This window comes from Nycticebus coucang, chromosome 9 (genome assembly GCF_027406575.1).
Source record: "Nycticebus coucang isolate mNycCou1 chromosome 9, mNycCou1.pri, whole genome shotgun sequence".
In the NCBI taxonomy this organism is placed as follows: domain Eukaryota; kingdom Metazoa; phylum Chordata; class Mammalia; order Primates; family Lorisidae; genus Nycticebus; species Nycticebus coucang.
In genome coordinates this window covers 26,664,543-26,680,759 of record NC_069788.1, presented here as the reverse complement: position 1 = coordinate 26,680,759, position 16,217 = coordinate 26,664,543, and the positions used below count along the sequence as shown (strand labels likewise).

The window sequence follows — 16,217 nt, the reverse complement described above, 5'->3', positions numbered from 1 at the left end:
TTTCTCTTAAATATTTGCCAGAGTTTCTAAGGTCATGAAAATATTTAGTTGAGAAGAACATCTACAGTGGTTAACATCATTTCATTTGCAGTTATCACAAGCATAAAAAAATATATATGCCCTGAATAGTTAAAGGAAGTTAGGGCCCCTTCTTTATCCTGTTTCTCTTTTCCTTGTGACCACTTAACTCAATCAACCCTGCTCTACCCTCCAAAGTGTCTTAGGACTGTTCATAAGAAACTAATTATATACTTGTACCAACATTAATGTTAAACTGCAGAGTTGTTACTACCCCTGTCTGTATTTCCTAAAAATTCAGTTTAAATAAATGAAAACTCAGTAGATTTCTTAGAAGTTCTGTTACTATTAAACACAAAATAATTTAGCATGCTAGAAAGTGTTAAGACTTTGAATATTAGCCCTGCCCACTTCTAGCCCTCTAATCTTGAGCAAACTACTCTGATTCAGCTTCATCACCCATATAAAGACAGGTGAAGGAAGTACTATGTTGCTGAGTGGGTAGATTGAAAGTAACAGGTTGAACATCTGGCACTTATTAGAAGCTCATTAAATGATACTTCTTTTGCATACTTCTTTTTGAAATTTAAGGAGACTCAACACTACTAGACTGCAACAAGTAGCCATGGGCTTGGAAAACATCTTCCTCTCCAAGTAGAAACCTGGATTAAATAAAAAGAAACAGCTTGCTAGTCAGCAGCAATCTTCCTGGTCTTGTGGAATCATGCTTCAAGGCAGGCAGGCCACAGTTGTCATGGCATGGTGGGCCAGTGAGTTGTTCTCCAAAGAAGAGTCGCCATAAAGCCTTACTTGGTATGGGAAGCTCTGCCCTGGCACAGCCAAACCACTCTGCAGAGGTATGTTCAATCAGGGGGTCAGGCGCCAGCTAAGCGGGTTGTCTTTGATTTGGAAAAGGAAGGGGAACTAAGATATTATTCACCATCAAGAGTCGGGTAGGTTATATTCCTTCCCAAAAAACAAATAAAGCAGACTTTCCCAAAGAGTGTGCCCTGGAACATTAATGTGCCCTGAATAGTTAAAGAATGCCAAAATGCCAATTCCCCTCAGTTTTTGTGGTACACGGAGCAAATGGGACCTGATTTGGGTGATCAGAGCTCCCTGGACTGATCACATCTCACTGTGGGTAGCAACATCCTTTGGAGTAAAAAATATTTCTCATTTTCAAGGTATACAATGTTATGAACAAGGTTGGAAAAGACTGCTATGAAGCATTACCCTGTTGTACAGAGGAGGAAGCTGAAGTGCAGTTAGGAAGCACATTCAAAGTCCATATTTGTAAACAGCAGAACTAGGATTTGATTCCACGTTTGTTTGCCTTCAAAGTCCAAGTTCATTGTGCTTCCTTTTTACCTGTAAAAACAAAAGCCAAACCACACAAACTGTAACACCTGGAATCTGAATAGACCTATAAAGCTTACAAAGTGCTTTGACAGAAGAAAGGGCCAAATAAGAGGTGAGGTAATCAACATTTCTCATATACCCACAATGTACCCGGTGCTTTACATTGAGTCTCATTGAATGGTTTTAACAGTTTTGATTTCTTATGCATAAACTTATATTACACAGTACATTTTTTATTAATTTAATTTGCTCTTTCACCATTTTCTCTCTATGCCCCACTACTTCTAAAACTGGCTGAGTTCTTGCAGAAACATTGAATGATAGAAACGAAGCTTAACTCAGGTCTTTTCAAAGCAGATTCTGCATCCTCCTTGCCCCAACAGCAATGGTTTGATTCACTCAATAGAGATTTTCAAAGTAAGAGTCATCTTTAACAGGTCAAGAGTGTACAAAAGAAACTTTACATTGATGTTATTTTTAGTTTCTTATACATTTCTGTTTCTATATACCCTTTGATATTTTTTGGTCCATAATTTTTGGGTTTCAGAATAATACCTATGTGATGTGCTGATGGAGGAAGGTATAGGGAGAGACCATAAGGCAGATTAGAAGTTTAATTACCAGTCACTTGAAGCATAGGCTGGAGAGATGAAAGTAATTTGGGAGTTAGTAGAGCTAACAGACCACCAAGTCATGACTTCTTTTTAAAGGAAATTCCTAAGTATCGTCCTTAAATTAAATCCATGGGAGTAAAACAGGCCATTCCTTTTTAGTATTAATTCATAGTATCATTTAATATTCATGGCATTGAGAATGGAAATTCTCTGTCCACAGATGTCTCAAACACACAACAAAATTATTTTTCCTGTAAACAAAAAAATGTAACTTTTGTGAGATATTATGAACCATTTCCACATATGGGGAACTAATCATGGCTTATCACTGTCCTCAGTAAGGTCAGGGGTATGTTCCTGTAGTGGCCAGAATGTGTGAGGGGAAATCTGGTAGTTTTTCTGAGTCACAATTTGATTGTAATGGTTATGGTGATAGCTAAAACCTTGAATGTAAGAATTTGTCCTTGAAGATAGATTATCACGGAGGTTACATTCAGCACTATCTTCTTTGCTTTCATAATGCAAAACACTTAAGAAATCTTTTACAGTGGTCTTTTAATATTTGATAACTTTGATTACATAAGGTCATAAGTTGTAAAATCAGTACCAATGTTGATCTGGGCTATGAGGAACTTAGTTTGGAAGTTTGGATAATGTGTAAAGTACTACAGTTATGTAAGTAAAGCAATTCTCTGCCAATCAGATTAAATCTGTACTTGTTTATATAAAAAATACTAGGCACAAGTGCAGCTCTGGGCTCAGTTGCCACATTGGCAGCATCGCGTGGGTTGCGTCGGAAGAGTGTTTGAAAAGAAAATGCCAGTTGTTAGGATGCTGAGGCAGGTGGTGGGCCCAATGCTACCGTACCCAGCCTCTGGCTGTTTGACATCTGTCCTGCCAGTCCAGTTTCTGGGCACCTTCCCTCGGCAAATTCTAGCAGATGCCAACTTCCACTCTGCCTCTTTCTCTGAAACAGACCATCCACGAGTCTTAATTACAGGAGGTCTTGGCCAGCTGGGAGTGGGGCTTGCTAACCTTTTGAGCAGGGTATCCTCAAACTGCGGCCCATGGGCCACATGAGGCTGTGTGATTGTATTTGTTCTTGTTTTGTTTTGTTACTCCAAAATAAGATATGTGCAGTGTGCGTAGGAATTTGCTCATAGTTGTTTTTTTTAAAACTATAGTCCGGCCCTCCAACGGTCTGAGGAACAGTGAACTGGCCCCCTGTTTAAAAAGTTTGAGGACGCCTGCTGAGGAAACGATTTGGGAAGGACAATGTGATTTTGTCCGACATAAGGAAGCCTCCTGATCATGTCTTCCATAGCGGCCCATTTATTTATTCTGATATCTTGGATTACAAGAATCTTCGGGAGATTGTGGTAAACAACCACATCACCTGACTGTTTCATTATAGTGCTTTGCTCAGTGCGGTTGGAGAAGCAAACGTGTCCCTGGCGAGAGCTGTGAATGTAACTGGATTGCCTCATATTCTGGACGTCGCAGCAGAGCACAATGTGCGACTGTTCATGCCCAGTCCCATCAGGGCTTTTGGACCTACCTCTCCCTGGAATCTGACCCCTGATCTCTGCATTTAGAGACCCAGGACCATGTATGGGGTGTGCAAGGTCCAGGCAGAGCTCATGGGAGAGTATTATCATTATCGGTATGGGTTAGATTTCTGATGCCTGACATACGCTGGAATCACTTTTCCTGACTCCCAGCCTGGGAAGGAACTGACTATGCAGTCCAGATCTTCCATGATGCTGCAAAGCATGGCAAATTCGAGTGCAACCTGGACTCTAGCACAGGGCTCCCAGTGATGTACATTGACGATGGCCTCCGGGCCACCCTGGAAGTCATCCATGAGGCCCTACAATGTCAGTGCCATGAGCTTCACCCCCCAGGAGCTGGCCCAGGAGGTTCTCAAGCACATCCCGGAATTCCGATCATATACCCTGTGGATGTGTTCGCCAGGCCACAGCAGATAGTTGGCTGATGAACTTTGATGACAGCAATGCTCTAAAGGACTGGGGATGGAAACATGATTTTGACCTCCCAGAGTTGGTGACCACAATGTTGAACTTCCATGGTTTGGAAGTTCATGGCCCAGGCCAATTGAAGGAATCTGAGGAATCTTGTACCCTGGACTGCTGTCAAGAACTGTCACCACCCTGAGGTTATAGACCCCAAGGAGCCTTCGTTATTTGGAGTTGACTATTTGGGCTACATTTTGAACTCACAGCTCAAAATGAACTGACCTGCCAGGTGGAGGACAACAGAGTTACCTTTAAGCATTTTCAAAATGTTTATAGGTTTGATGGGAGGACTTCTCAATCTTTGTTTGCCTAAATTTATCTAAACACATATTCCACAGAATGAAAATTAAATCATACTTAGTATCCATTTCTTTAATTAGGATGAAGTGACCATTTCTGGGAAAGTGGAAGTATATAACATTTGTACTTAATTAAATTCAACTTAAATATCACTCCTAATATTCCATTACTTTCTGTAGTGCAGAGAATGTTGTTAAGAGGTAAATGTTTAATTCCCTTTGATAGTCCTTTGTTTCTGTTATGCAGCTATCCTTAGAAACATAGTATTTAATCAATTTCTAAAGCCTGGGTCTATGAGAGATTTATGAGATTTATTCAGTAAACTAAAATAGTGTCAAGATGTCAAAGAAATGTGATTGATATTTTAAATTGACTTGACATGTTGTTATCTGGTTAAGGTTTTAATGTTTTTCAAAAATTACATGAGGTAAAAACAATAATTAATGGCTTGCCTTTGATATTATCAGATATTATTCTGCAGGAAGACTGGGCTGATGAGGTTCCTGCCACAGGATGGTGGAATGGATATAGAATGAAAACAAAGGAAAAAAGTGTACATAGCCCTGTTTTTCAGAAATCTGATACATTTGATGATGTCAAATGGGTAAGAAATAAATAATTTAAATTTTATTAATTATATTACACTGAAGGTTGCTTATGAACCCTGGTTTTTTTTTTCCTCATAAGAAAATAACAAAAATTCTGCTTGAAGATGGGCTCCTCGGTATGGGTTTCCTCTCTTTTCATCTTTTCTTGTATTTTCTAGATGTAAAAAGAAGATTTTTACTTTAGTAATGGGTTATGAGGTTTCCAAGTTTTAGTTTTCAAGTTATGGCTAGTTTATACAGTTACAGGGATGTTTTCTATTTGGATGATTATAAGGTAATTTACTTTAATGGTAAAAAGAAATGCCAACGTAAATGTGCAAATATTTACTTCAACACTTAAGTCTGTTAATAGCTCAATTCAGGTAACAGGATGTTACATGATTAATAGAAGCTGGGTTTGTTTTAACTGTACTTAGAATACTGTTGAAAAAACAAAAAACAATGGCTATTGTGCTTTGTTTTCTCTGAGGGCTTATAGTTTTTATAATCGCATTAGTATTGCATTCCAGAGTTCCAGAGGAAAGACATAAAAAGTGGTGTAGAAATTATGAAAAATTACCAGAAAGAGAAAAGCTGGAGAGTTGGAGAGCTGGAGAAAAGGAAAAGAGGGGAGAGGAAAGGAAGAGGAATGCCTGGATTAGTGGCTTGGATTCCTTACTTACTAGCTCGTTAATTAAGTCATTCTTTTATTCTTTCACAATATTAGAATGCTAATAAGACTTTGGGCAAATAAGTTAACCGCTGAGTTGTGGGGATTAAAAAAAATAAGAAACTGAAAAGAATAATTCTGGCTCTGTGTGATGATAATTTGAGGCTTACACAACATAACATATGAAAGTATTTTGGAAAAATTCTCAACAGAAGAAAATTTTCTACAAGATACTTTTAATAAGAGGTACAATTTCTGAAACCATATTTGAGGTATTTCAAGCAGTCTTTGGTGAAGCTCTGGCAAGATGGATCACTTTATTGGGAGAAAGCTTATGGCGTGTCAATAAATTGAACGTCGGAGGGCGTAGTAAAAGAGGAATAATCTCTCTTTGATCAATGCCTATGGTAAAAATAACAAAATCTACTGTTTTGCATATTTAAGATAGGATATCTCATTGTTTGAGGAGAAGTTGGATAGATGATTCATTCTACAAAATGGAAAAAAGATCAAGGAGACTGACTCATTTAATTCAAGGCTTATTCAAGGATTATTTATGCAAAGCTATTTTTGAATGTTTACAGATCTGGATCAAATAATTTCAGCAGCTTTGTTGCATGAATTGAGAGCCCTTAGCACGTGGCCGTTACTGTGCTCAGATTCTTAAATGTCCTCTCATTTAATCCTCACAGTAACCATATGAGGTGGGCAATAATATCTCCATTTCACAGTTGAAAAGAGTAACCTTTGAGAATTTAAGCATATCTTTAAAAGTTTTTCTCTCTTTGTTGACTTGTTAAATAATTAAAAAAAAAATTATTGAAAAATAATTAGGATCTATATTTCATGTGTCTTTTTCAGATAGAAATTTTATTTTTCTAGTAATGTTTTCATTTTTGCTAGCTTTTTGAGGTAGAAATAACACCTTGAAATTGACTTACAATAAGCTGCAAATATTTTAAATATATATTTTAGTGAGTTTTAACATATTTTTGCTTGTAAAACTATCACCATAACAAGATAATAAACATAGTCATTATCCCTCTACATTTTCTTGTGCTCTCTTGTAATCCAGCTCTCCCACCTCTCCCTGTGCTTATTCTGCATTTTCAGGCATCCCCTGATCTGCAGATCACTTGCATTTTCTAGGATTCGATATAAATGGATAAAACAGTATATATTCTTTTCTGCTTGTTTAGTGTATTTTGAAGTTCATCCATGCTGTTGCAAGTATCAGTAGTTTATCCCTTTTTATTGTTTTTTTTTTTTTTTTTTTGTAGAGACAGAGTCCCACTTTATGGCCCTGGGTAGAGTGCCGTGGCCTCACACAGCTCACAGCAACCTCCAACTCCTGGGCTTAAGCGATTCTCTTGCCTCAGCCTCCCGAGCAGCTGGGACTACAGGCGCTCGCCACAACGCCCGGCTATTTTTTGGTTGCAGTTTGGCCGGGGCCGGGTTTGAACCCGCCACCCTCGGTATATGGGGCCGGCGCCTTACCGACTGAGCCACAGGCACCGCCCGTAGTTTATCCCTTTTTATTCCTGAATAGTATTCCATTATACGAATGCACTACAGTTTATCTACTCACTGATTAGTAGACATTTGGATTGTTTCTAGTTGTGGCTAATTATAAGTAAATTTGCTATAAACATTTATGTACAAGTCTACTGTGGTCATATGCTTTCTTTTTCCTTGGATAATGCTTTGAATGGGGAATGGCTGGATCACATGGTAGGTGTTTAACTTTTTCAGAAACAGCCAAACTATTTTTAAAAGTAGTTGAGCCATTTTATGTATCTATCCAATGGTATATGAGAATTCTAGTTTCTCTACATCCTTGGCAATACTTGGTATGGTTAGTGTGTGGTAGTTTTTCATTGTGCTTTTAATTTGCCTTTCCACAACTCATAGTGGTGTCTTTACCTATGCTTATTTGCCATCTGTCTGCTCTGGTGAAGTGTCCACTCAAGGGAGATCACGGTGTGGACCATAAGACAAGTCTTAATAAAGTTAAAAGAATTCCAGTCATATAAAGTGTGTTTTCAGGCCACAGTGGTATTAAAAATCAATAACAGAATGATATCTGGAAAATTCCCAATATTTGGACCCAATGTAGCTGTTAAGAGATTTGATGCGAATCTGATCCCATACCTTTGTGGAGGTATGCACCTTTTACCTAGAAGCTTTTAGAATGTTCTCTTTGTCTTTGATGTTCTTAAATTTGCAATACCCTTTCTAGGGTCTTAATCTCTTTTATTTGGCCTCAGACCTTTCCATCTGAGTTCTTTCATCTTTCTTTAATTTGGGGATATTTATTTTATTTCCTTAAATATTTTACCTTTCCTTTATTTTTCTCTTCTTTTAGACTCCTGTTTTTAGGGTGTCTAGTTTTATCTTCCATGGTGCTTAACGTTTTATATCCGTACTTGTCTCTTTATTACCTTTTTTTTTGTCTTTTAAGAGATTTCCTCACTTTTTGACTTAAGTTCTATGATTTATTCTCCAGCTATATTTTGCTTGCTATTTGTCCCACCTAGTATTTTTTTCTTCAAGTATAGTATTTTTAACACCTAAGCTAGTCATAACATTTGGCTCTCTTTATGACTTTTTCCCTAGTTCCTGTTACCAATATCTTTTTGACAATATTGTTTGTGCTTGCTTTAAATTCTTAATTTGGGGTGGTGCCTGTGGCTCAAAGGAGTAGGGCGCCGGCCCCGTTTGCTGGAGGTGGCAGGTTCAAACCCAGACTCGGCCAAAACGTGCAAAAAAAAAAAAAAAAAAGAAAATTCTTAATCTGTTTGTTCTGACATTTCTGCTTGATATGGCATATATTTTTTGGTGTGTGGTTCTCTTTTTACAGTGGTTCTAACCTCGGGTATTTTAAAGTGTGAGCTGATGCTCCCCTGGAGTTATTAGGCACTAGGTCACTCTTCTTGAAGAAGAGTTAGGTGACGAGATCCAGGGAGATCCAGGGAGTCGTAGGTATGAGAACTGGCGTCAACAACCCATCTGTTGGCCCCCCACTAGCATTACTCTGGCAGGGGTTCTCCTGTGAAGCCTCTGAAAGGGGAGGGAGATGGCAGCTATCTTATGCTCTCTGCCATCCCTTATTCGGGCTTGCTGAGTAGGACTGGAGGAGTGTGCGTTCAGGGAAGCTGGTGAGCATCCTCTTCTTAGTGTGCGTTATTGCTGCTGCCTTCTGACTTTCAGTGGTTATGGGGCAAGCCGTGGTCCAAAGGAAACAGGAGAGAGAGGGAGATCAGAACCTGGCGGTACCCTTTTTACCTGCTGTTCCGCCTCTGCTGCCCTCTCACCCAAAGACCATGAAGGCCTTTCCTCTCTTCAGGGGCCTCTCACGGTTTGAAGATGAGGTGGTCTTCTCTTTTCTGTCGTTTCCCCAGGGCTATTCTCCAGGGAGTCTGTGGCCCGGTGCCTGATCAACATCTTGTCTGTACTTCAGGGGGTGGGAGTGGGGGATGGGTTGCTAAAAGCTTGGATTAATAGTTTGTGTGTTAAAATAAGATGTATTTTCTGTATAAATGATTTACTTGTTAGTTGAGCCTAAGCTTGAAGAAGTGGCTGTTTTACTTTGTTTTTATTTTTTTTTTTCTAAATATGTTTATTCTTAGTTTCTTATTTTTTGGAGTGAATTTTTGAATTTTCACCGGGGAATTTCAAGATGTTTCAGCGAAAAAGGAAACTAAATGAGGCCAGATTGGAGAGCAAATTGTTATTATTTAAAGCTTATGGGCCACCCTGAATATGCCTAATCCTATTTAAGAAAATAAAACAACATGATCCCTTCTATTTAATGGCTAACATTTTCAGGAAATACATACCACATTTCTATGTGCGTTTACTGCACACACTGCCAATGTTTAAACTTGTTTAGTTTGAGGAATTTCCTCTTATTAGTTTTTGTTCTATTTTTTATGAGGTTTTTTTAATGTAAGAATAGAGATTATGAAATGTCATTGTATATGTTCATATTGTGTTGAAAGGTAGTAACTGAAACACTACATTTATCCTGTGATTTTTTTTATAAAAAGCAGGTTGGACAGAGTGTTTGTTATTCTTTTGCAACTGTTAGTGAACAAATACCCCTCCGCAGGATGGTAGCTGGCCGATCTACATTTTTATTTCAGGCTAAAATCAGGGAAATCAGTTTAAACTGCAGCACTCAAGATTTATGTTAACTATAAACATACCAAAAATGTTCAGTCTTAAGTTAGACAAACAAATCTTGTGTTGTTTTTATTTTCTGTTTTGTTTTTTTTCCTTGCCATTCTGTCAGAAATTATATATGTAAAAGGCATTTGCTGAGATGCAGTAAGAATTCTCAAAAAATGCTGATGGGTATCTAATTTCTGCTGACCAGGAAGGACACTTATAGACACAGCTGTAACTGCTTCCACCGCCTCCTCACATAGACCAGTGGTTCTCAAACTTCAGCATGCATCAGAACCACCCAGGGAGTTTCTTAAAACAGAGTTTGCTGAGCCCCACTTCTAGAGTTTCTGATTTAGTGCTTCTAAGGAAAGGCCTGAGAATTTGCATTTCTTTTTTGCTTTCTTTTCTTTTCTTTTTTTTTTTAATAAGAGGAAGGGCTTTTATTCACCAGCGGGAGCTCACGGCATAGAAGAATTCCAAATGGCCACGTTCCCGACTGGCTTGGTTTTTCCCTTTTTATTGACAGTCAAAAAGTTCCACCCCATAGCTACCCTTCTCATTGGCCAGTTTGAATCAAGCAGGAGATCCTATTCCAGCCCCTACAGAACTATAGGATTTCACAGAACTTGGAAATTTCCAAGTTCCAGGAAGTTAAGTTTACGAATTCCCAAGAGCTGAGTCACCATGGAGAGGACCCTGCAGGTGTATCCTTGTGGTCTCCTTGAGAAGACTTGTTCTTCTAGACCTCACCCTTCTTGGGTATCCTCTCTCATTCCCCCCTTTTGAGACTCCAATATATTTTAATTTGGGGTCTCAGTATCAGCTTGCTTTTACAGGTGCCAATATTAATTACTTTTTAGCACTGAGGTTTTAGGAACTGTGACTCTCCTAGGGTTCTCTACTCAGGCTTTAATAGTACCCTGGTGGTGGGCTAATATACGTACTTTTTTACTTTTTCCTGTGTGACATCCCCCTCTTCCCCCTTTTCCCAAAGTCCAAAGTCCAATTAAGACAAGTTTCCTCAGGCTTCAGCCATGTGTTGACCAGCCAGCTCCCAGTATGTGGCTGGAGCAGGGCATGTTGACTGTCTTAAAAGTTACCTTTACTTTCCAAGGGGCAGTGAAGCCCTATTCAGACAGCTGTGATGATTCCAGGTGAGGATTCCTTCCACCTTCACTGCTGTGCATGTGGTCAGGATGATGGTATAAAGTCCTTTCTACTTTGGTTTCAGGGGGACCAGTTTCTGATTCTGGATCTAGACTTGGTCCCCTTGATTCTCCAGAGAGAAAGGATGTACAGACACAAAAACTAAATAGAACATGGTTAATTACCCCAGTGGAGATTTTCCTTGCTACTCTTTCTAGGGTTTTTGTCTATTCAGTTCAGTCTTTCCAAGTTCTTTTAGGAGTTCCTAAAAGTAGTAGCAAGGCCTGTATCTAATTAAGCTTTGCTTCCTAGCAGAGTTTACCAATTTCTGTTCTTATGGTCCTGTTCAGGTACTTTACCCTGTCTAAGCTTTGAGGCCTATACGTTATTCAAAGCTTTAGCTTATTATTTGCACTAGTTCTGTTATGAAGGCTAGCTCATTGTCAAATTTAAACCAGAGTGGCAACCTAAACCATGGGACGATTTCTCTGGGCAATACTTTTGTTACTTCAGGAGTCCTTTTTATCCCAGTGGGGAAGGCTTTTACCTATTCCAATTTTGATAGATCATCACCAGCAAGTACTTATTCCCGCTAAACCTGGGCATTTCAGTAAAGTCTACCTGGAAGTCCTCAAAGGGCATTGCTCCATACGACTGGATTCCTGGGGGTACCAGGAATGGACTTCAAAGCCTTTCAGAGCCCAGGTTTCATGAGTGCCATTAGATACCTGTATGCATTGGGTAAATTCCTCTTCTCTTGAGGTCCGCAAACACATTTTGATTCCCAGACCCATCAGCAAGCAACTTTCGTTACTTACTGTAGATCAGGAAATGTTACTGATGGGCATCTGGCCAGTTTTTCAAAGGTTTTTTTTTTTTTTTTTAATTGGTCTTATAAAGTCAACCTGAATTCCTTAATGCAGTCTGGACACCTCTGGAAATGTTACTCCAGCCAAAGCCTTGGTAAAATAACCAGAGCCTTCATCATGTCCTATAGAACAAAACAGATTCTTATTGAACTTATGCAAATAACTGTATTGTCAGAAACTAAGAATACTTACAAATGGCTTTCAAATTCCGGAGAAATCAAGGAGAGAGGAAAAAAAAAATACATGTTTTAAACTCTGCTCATAAGTACATACATTACTTGAAAAGCTACAAATAGCTCAAAAGACAGAAAACGGTTTTCTTGACTTCTGGAAAACAGAACACAGACAGAATCAACAATATTTTGGACAAAAAGTGGTAACAAACTAGCCCAGTTCCACATAACTGATTTCTCTTCTGTTTGAAGTTAGGTTAGCAATACTCACAGACATGTTACCTTTCTAGTGAAAGTTCTAAAAATCTGCTTTTAGTGTGAAGGTATTCATTTTCCAAAGACATCAGGAATTTGAATTCGAGAGAATTCGTTAGTTTCTCTTAATATTTCTTTTTCTTTTTAGACTAAACTTTGGATTCAGCCAGTTACATAATAACACTTTCTTTTTTTTAGATGAATTAAAATTATTACCAACAATATATGTTAGGACACACCAATGCTTTATAGGTGAGGACAGACCAATGCTTTACACATTAGGACAGACAAATGCTTTATAATATTGGAATACATATATAACCATAACCCATGCAAAATTAATCACCATTTCATATTTGACAATGCTTCCTATATATTTTTAATAAATTGAATAAGTTTAATTTGTTTTCCTATGACTTTCAGTGGTCTTAATATTTCAAGAAGACCAAATTTAGAGTTGTGTTTTTGTTGTTGTTGGCCTGGGCCGAGTTTGAACCCACCAGTCTTGGTGCATGTGGTCAGCGCTGCAACCACTGCACTATGGGCACCAAAAGTCCCAAATTTAGAGTTTTGATTTTGGAAGGTTTGTAAATATCAAAGGCCTGAAACATTGGTTCAAATAAGATTACAAGCCAAAGGATTTTAAAGGAAATACATAGTCAACTGGATTATATGTAAATTCTTTCACAAATTCTCTTTTATGAGCTTCATTTAACCTGCACAATCTACAAACATTCTAAACTTTCTTTAACTTTTGCCCTGCCATTCACTTTCTTACACAACCATTCTGTTTCAAGACAAAATTTATCACACAAGATTCTTTCTTTATACAATGCTTTTCTACTTTCTGTCTAATTGCTCTTACTCTCAAAATACTCACTTCCCACAAAACAGGATCCCAGTTAACTATGAAGTCACCCATTCACCCAGTCAAACTGATAATTAGAAGGTTTTTAAAAGGCAAGAATCTTATCCTTTGACAAAGGCTTAGTTTTCCCCAACAATTTAAACAACCAAATTATTACATTTTACAAATGAGAGACATTTTATAAGATATAACATTGATACAGGATATTCCCATTCAGGGGTGGACAGGGAACCCCCATTTTTGAGGCTCAGGTGAGCTCAGACATCAGACTCCCATCTCCAGGCAAAAACCCTCTGACCCCTAGCAAGATCATGAACAAAGCAGCCTGAAACCTTCTGATGGCTTCACCCTGACTAAGGAGCATACACCCTAATCCCTTCCCCAGAGAAAAACCGCAGCAAAGACCTAATAACCTTGCCTAAGGTGAGGGGCTACATTCATTCATTTGCTAGAACACCCATTCAGTTTGTAAAAGTATTTCTCCATCTACCAACTCCTGGCCAAATTATGTCTCAGGACCAATTATTTAAGCCTATACAAAGGACTCATGCAGGAAACCTCCGACCTGGGCCTCCTCCCCCCTTCCAGAGGCTGTTCACCTTGGGGACCTATTGCTGATATGGATACAGCCCTGCCCAGCATGGGATTTACCCTCTCTCCCCCAGATTTTCAAGGGCTATCCAGAGCTCACTGGATTGCCTGAACTGCAACACTTTCCAAGGCACAGCCCCTCTGCCAATAGCTCTGGCACTCTCCACTCTCTCTGCATGCCCCTCAGTCCAACAAAATACCATTTTATTACTGATCTGTGGCCTGTGGGCTCAATTCTTAAATTCCTGAGACCAAAGACTCACTGAAGAAATTTCAGTAACAAAACCACAACATAGTCATCCTTTCTAATGTCTTTTCATTTCCCCACAAGTCCCACCAAAGACAGAAGGCGGGGACAAAGTTGGAGCAGGGAAGAAGGTGACATTCACACATTCGTTTCACCCCAGAATGGGGGGGCCAAACCCCACCTATTGTTACCTGGCTCAGTCATTCTCCAAGCACTCACATGCACAGAATTCCAACCCATTTCTTAACCTAGCCTCAATTTCCCACTTGAGCTGCAACTTAGCCATAGGAGGCAAACCAACACTCCCCTAGGCCCTGTGAAGGGAGGTCCAACTCCACCCTCGGAGTTCTCTCAGTCACACCACATCCACACACTCTCACACACCTCTCAACAGACCTGCCAGCGATCTAATGCCCAAGGAGTTGATCAGGCTCCTTTTTCCACTAAAACTGTAGTGGGACCCCCAGATCAATCATACCTTGCCTTAGACGTCTCCTTGTGTAGGTACCTGTTCTGCATGCCAGTTCCTCCTGGTGTTTGACTCCTTGAAGACCTGCTGAGGGGGGTCCTTTCTCCATGCCAAAATGCCTCCCTGGCACGCCCAGTGGTTCACGTCGCCCAGGCTGATCAGGGGCTTCCATTTCTCTTAGCTCTTTCAGTGAAAGGCTTACAACTATCAATATATAATGAATGTGCCTTGCAAATAAATCTCCCTCTGACATGTAGAAATTTGAAAGAAAATGTACTACCTATTTTTTTAAATTATTTTTTCCTAATATATTTATAACCAACAAAGAAAAAAGTTCAAAATCTGGAAACCAGTAAAATCAAACTGAAATGTATGCCTTGGTGTATGATTGTTTTCTAATTTTATATAATTTCTATTCTTAGAAAGGCATGAACTTTAAGATTTGGGAGAGCAGCCTTTCTTTTGCTTTTTTCCTTGGTGTTTTGATGTTAGTAGATTTAGGAAACAAATCGTTCATTCAAAAAATTCACCATATTGTTGGGGATACAGAAACAATGGAGCTCAGAGCTCTGAGCTAACCCTTCTTCCAGTGTGACTTAGTATCATTTCTGAAGAAAGAAGCTAAGGTCTAACTTTGTGACTATGTGGCAAATGTATGACTCATTATATTTATGTTTTTAAGCTTTAATTAGGAGAAAGTTACTAGGTAAGTATTTTTAAGCAAAAAAAAAAAATAAATAAATAAAATAGTTGTGATGAGTTGTATAATAAGAATAGCCACAAATCCTTTCACCCCTTTATGCATGCCCTTTGCAAAATGAATAAATGGTCTTCCCATCATGAGGTGAATTTTGTTTCTCCAGCTAGTAAATCTGCCCTTGGTCATGTGACTTGCTTAGCCAGTGGGGTCATTAACAAATATGCTGCAAGTAGAAGCTTGAAAAGTACTTGTGCTTTAGGGCTTTCTGTCTAGCTGCTTCTGGAACCCTTGAGATACCCACGGAGGTGAACCTGCCAGATGAAGAGAGACACATGACCATGTCATCGCTGTTGCCCCAGGTAACATATGTCAACCACCAAAGATAGATCTGAGGCTATCTTAGACCATCCGACTCCAGCTGAACTGCCAACTACCCGTATAGATTTGGGAAGGAGCCAGCAGCCAGCAGGCCCAGACCAAAAGAACTGCCCATTACAAAGTGTGTGTTGGATTCTTTGCTACCCACAGAATCATGGAAGATAATAAATGTTTTAAGTCATTACATTTGGGGGTGCTTTATTATGCAGCAAAAGCAAACTGATACCACAGTATTTTTAAATCTCTTAAAACTTTTCAAAATTTAATGTAACCTGCTGCCACTATAGGGTTAGGATGAGTTCAGAAAGCAAAAGTGTAATCTTAAAATGTAACTTTTCTTATGACTAGCTGTCAGTAGTATCGACTCTTTACCTGAGGATTTAAGTGAATTAGCTGGTAGAGATCTTTATTATCTCTAGTGCAAGGTCTGAAATCAAAGCTGATAAGGGATAGGATTCTCAGTTAGTAGCAGGATAAAAGAACAGCTGATTATTCCAGCTTTTATTCTTGTTCTGACTAATACCATCAGTCAGTGTTTACTTAAGGAGTGGTCAGTAATTATTGTCTTTCAGTTCAACAACAGGCTACTTTTTAAATACAAAAATTACCAATCTGAGTTATATGCACCATCTATTCTTCACTCAAACACGCCTTCTCTCTGTGCAATGGCTCCAAGGGATTTGTTCTAGGAAGTGACAGTTCAATGCTTGGCTGTGAACCTAGTGTATGCCACAGTTGTTTCTAGGCTCTCTCTCTCACCTGCC

The 16,217-nt window shown here is 39.0% G+C and overlaps 1 long non-coding RNA gene across 2 annotated transcripts; it reads left to right on the top strand.

Annotated features, from left to right (window-relative positions):
• Positions 1-534: 534 nt before the first annotated feature.
• Positions 535-15,593, top strand: LOC128594073 (uncharacterized). 2 transcript variants are annotated; one of them, XR_008382482.1, is made up of 3 exons: positions 535-875; positions 4,798-4,934; positions 15,435-15,593. It is a non-coding gene; the product is annotated as an uncharacterized LOC128594073 (long non-coding RNA). The 2 variants fall into 2 exon arrangements; XR_008382483.1 differs by having other exon boundaries at positions 3,179-4,934.
• The last annotated feature ends 624 nt before the right edge of the window (positions 15,594-16,217 follow it).